We start from the raw sequence: 5,074 nt of genomic DNA on the forward strand, positions 1-5,074 counted from the left end.
GATCCGAACCAAAGAAAGGCCCAACCAAGGCTGGTCGGGCCGCCCCCTATTTGGACCGAACCCGATCCGCGTTGGACCGGGTCAGTCGAGCCGAACCCGACCCGGTTCACCTTTTTTAATCAAAAATTAATTTTAAAAATTTTAAAATTAAAAAAATAGTTTTTAAAAAAATTCAAATTTTTTTTTTTTAAAATATAAAAAAATTTAAAAAAAAAAATTTAAAAATTTCGAAAATCCAAAAATGATGGGGTTTGGTTAGGAATTTCTATGTTTTTCCTTTCTAGTATAATGAGACTTTTATTTGCTTGTATTTTGATTATATTGTATGCTTAATTTGCATATCTAATTATGTTTAATTGTACGTGTTTAATTTTTGCCGCAATTAAGATCTTGGTAGCTATGGTTGTTACTTTAATGGTTGTGCACTCACATTATCACCTCACATGTTAGTGGATATGTATAAAATCAATCCAAACTGTCTGCCAAAGAATTATTTTGTTAAAATGAACAAGATTAGGTACCGAAAGGATATTAATTGATCAATTAATGTAATCAAGTCTCGAGCCCTAGATTCTCTGGTTGCGTAGGAAGTGAGGTACACTCCCATACCTCACTTGGTTTCTAGCCGACCCCAATAGGCTAGTAGCGACTCATTTTGTACAAAAATTCTAAAGAATATCCCAATGTCACGCGGGATATGAGCTTGGGAGAGCCCGTGCCTGATCATGGGCCTTAGGCCCGTCCTTTAGGCAATACCCCTAAACCTATTCCCTCCCCCCGAGGGTAGGTCGCGACAGCTTGGCGACTCCGCTGGGAACCTGGTCTTAAATCTTAGAGAACTTAGGCCAATACTAATCTTGTCCATAAATATTTTTGTTTGGTAGCAAGGGTTTTAGGTACGTCCCTAACATTAAAGGTGTTAAATGTTTTTGTAGAATGGGAGGTATAAGGGGAAGTGTTTGCTCACCTTTGTCTTGTAGGGAGGTGAAGAAATGTATGGTTTATTATTCATGTATGAAGTATTGATTGCTTATAAATTGTCATGCCTGCATCCCCTGCATTGCACTACACCATAGCACACACAACCTGCCGCCGAACCTGGGCCGCATAGGATCATTTAGGATAGTGTTGAGGTGGATACCACTCCGACTACAACCGCGTAGTACGAGTCACCCATCTCTACCCCGAAATTTCTTTCTTCACGTCGAAGGTACCCACCCCGATCTGCGAGCATGCGACACGGGTCGGTTCTTTGACGAAGCCGGAGTCATGGGTAACACGACCTAGTCACGAGCTTGTTGGTTCAGTCCTGTGATCCCATGGCTCCATTTTGGGCCGTATAAAGTAGAAATCGAACCATATTCCATGTGCATGTCTATGTGATTGAAAAAAAAACAGCATGAGACAAATGTCGACACCCATTGTAAGTATCATTTCCCTTTTTATTTGCTCATTTTGTATTGCATTTTCATCTTGAAATTTGCGGAAATCAACCGAATGCCCTCGGTGATGCAAGCTTATGATTGAAAAATTGACAATCACTTTTAACAAGTGAACATTTGAATGCAAGTTCTAAACATTTTGATTTGGCCCTGTGAACACATGGTTTTGTTTAAATTCCTAGTTATGGGCTCAAAATCATTTCGAAAAAAGAAAGAAAAAAAAACTTTCAAGTTGTGATTTTATATTGGGACACATAAATTGAAATTGCACTTTTTATCAAATTTTCTCATTCTCACATTTTGGGACTATAATGCAAATCATTTTGTGTACAAGTTCCTCAAAATATAAATCACTTCATTTTTCTATGAGTAAAATCACAAATCAATCTTTCAAAAATCAATGACACTTTTGCATACGAAAATTTTGGAATGAAAGTGGGCATTCGATTGATGGCCGTGGATTGATAATTTTATTGATGTCTTTTCTTATGATAAAATCTTGGCAAAATACTAAAATCCCGTAATAAGGATTGTGGGGCATGTATCGTCGCCTCGATTTTATTGTAAGAAGCGACCTCATTAAGATATCATTTTCTCTCATTCATGTATTGACATTGTCATCTTTTTGCAGGTTATGTGTAATGCTCCATGACATTCTCGTGTGTGACCACATAGAGAAGTGAATTCAAGAACTAGGACAAGAGTTGATTTTTACTTTCATTTGTGCAAGTGTTTCTTGTATTTTATTATTGTCTTTACTCTTGTTAAGAGTTGTGTTTTCCGTTTTGAGTTTTGATTGTGAATCCAATTAATGCCTTTGTAAATCATGCGACTCATGTTTTTTTTAATGATGGAATTCAACTTCACGAAAATCATCCCTTAAAAAAAAACGGATTCATAAGTGTTTCAAGTGAATCTTTACATCTACCTTCCAAAATGAATTTCAAGAAAACTTTGCTTAAGGCTCTCTCTTCACAAAATTGCTTTCTCCGATAGGACGATGAGTTTATTTAAGATTGACATTTGCTCATTCTAAAAGATAAAAGTGTAGACTCATGGAACTTGAGGAGTAAGCATGCATCGAAGCATCCTCAGCACCAATTTTCCATAGAGGCCGAACGAAGTTGAATTCCATTCTATGAAGTTTTGTTATTCGCAAATTCCTCAGATGCCAAAACAACCCATCGATCTCATTCACTTTGCATGATGAGACAAATGAAATGAGTTGTCAAATATCCAAAATGGCAAATTCAAAGGAAGAGTAAACTGTATCGATTTCAATTATTCATTTTGATACCGTTTCTGACTTAATTTTCTTCTCATTGTCAAGGAGACATCAAGAGTACCAAGTTTTGTAATGTTTCAACAAATGTGATGGAGCATTATTAAGTCTTGTTCATCTTAAACGAAGAAGAATTCAAATGAAACAGAGGCGTAATATTATTCCTTCCTCCATGAGAGATACATTGGGATGTTGATCGCTCGACTTTGTAAATGATGTAACTCGTTCTTAAACTTGATTTCTCTTCAGCATAAAAAATGACATATCATTTTCTTTGGTACAGGATAGACTCGAACGGAACAAAGGTTTGTCATATAAAGAGTGTGAGAGCAACATTTGATTTAAAGAAAAATCTCTCATTCATCCATCAATGAAGTGTGCTGGAACAACATTGCCAAATTCATCAAAAAGGATGTATCGTTCCTCATTTGAACCTAACTAAGAATGGAGATAACTTGTTTCATCTCCCCTTCTTACAGGGTGATATATAAAAAAAGTTGCACCTTGACCATAGAAGCAGCGCCTTCCACCAAGGAATCAGGAAGACATCAAGCACTTAAAGGCGAATGCAAGGGAACGATATTGTCGAGTTACCAAATATCCATGAATGTGAATCCAAGAGATGTTAGTGCCCAAAAGATGAAAGCTAATGAAGGGTAATAATGTATCGTTTCCAACATTTCAATCCCTAAAGATTTTTGCACTAACATATTCTTTCACATTCTTTACAGGGTTACGGGTCACCATGCCGCAGGTAAGTACCCTTCTTCTCAATTTTTTATTTTTATTTTTTTTAAAGTAAAAAAAAAGGAAGAGAAAAAAAATGGAGAATTTCCATTACAAAAAGAACTTTTGCGCTTTCCTAGAGAAAAAAAATAGAATGAAAATGAATAATTGAGAAAAAAATTACAAACCTTTTGAGCATCCTTTTATCCCAAAATTGTTTTCTCATTTTGTGAATTATTCATTTTGAATCAAATTTCCCTATGGAGATTGATCTATTCAGATGATCTCGACAGAGTGAGATGGAGACGTTAACCATGCCAAACAAGAAGTGCTTAGGATGAAGAAAGGCAAGCCCATTTCCAAACACGTCCTTTAAACACTTTTAAGAGTTGAGTGAAAAGCGACATTCTCTTAGGACGAAAGATTCATTCGCGTTGAGCACAAAGATCGAAATGACAAAGCGTTTCATTCATCAATCCTAAGCACCGAGCTGACATCTTGTTACCCTTTTGAGCCGAATAAAGATGATCCTTCAAAGTACCCCTATTGAGAATGGCCCTACATTAGGGCAACATAGGAGGTTATGGTCGTGTTGTAAAGCGAAAGGTTGAGAAAGATTCTATTACTTTCACTTGCATTAATCTTCTGGTGATAGCTTCAAATGAATTCTCATTAGATCTCGACTTATCCCAAAGTGAAGAAGAGCATTTCATTCTCTACCCAAACACTGATATCCATTGCTTTAACCAATTTGGGCCTGATTATTCATTTCTAAACCCCGAGCGGTGATCATCTCCCTTCACTGGGGCAAGGCATGAGAATTGACCAAATACAATTGAGAGTCACTAGAAAATGGGTCAATTTGCATAAACATTTAGACAACGTTTGATTGTTCGAATTTCTAACAAGAATAGAACTTGATATGATATGATATGAAATCCAGAAGATTTTGTTATATCTTATCCATTAATTTGTGATTGTAATAATAAAGTCGGATATATTTACATCATATTATATATATTGCTCAGTATAAATTCTTATGTGAATCACAAATTTTTACAAACAAAAATGGTAAAAATCTATCGCGACACTCTTATCTACTTTATTCTTATTTTCATTTTTATTTTATTTTCTTCTCTTTTTTTTAATTTATTTCTTTTGTAGTTCTTTCTTCCCCTTCCATTATTTTCAAATAAACTTTTATTATATAGAAAATTGTACTAATATAACTAAAATGCTAAAACGCCTAAAATATGTAATAAATATATATTTATATATTGAATTTATATTATAAGATAGAATTAAATTCGTCTATAGAAATAAAAATAAGATTAAACTAAAAATAGTGTATTTAGGAGTTTATATATGTATGTACGTGCTTCAATAGCTTTAGTTGCGACTCAACCCCACCCTCCCTCTTTTAAAATGTGTCTTTATAGTTTGAAGTTATGCTGGAGTTATCTACGGACGTAGCAATCCATAGTTTGATGAATATACATTGATAACATGCAAAAAGAAAGTTCTAATTTTTTCTTAATTTATTTAATAAATATGATTGTTCACATTTTTGCTTATTTTAACAATAAATAGAATGGGCCTAAATCATAGAGTACTTAGTTTCAAT

The sequence above is a fragment of the Eucalyptus grandis genome, chromosome 10 (assembly GCF_016545825.1).
Source record: "Eucalyptus grandis isolate ANBG69807.140 chromosome 10, ASM1654582v1, whole genome shotgun sequence".
Classification (NCBI taxonomy): Eukaryota; Viridiplantae; Streptophyta; class Magnoliopsida; order Myrtales; family Myrtaceae; genus Eucalyptus; species Eucalyptus grandis.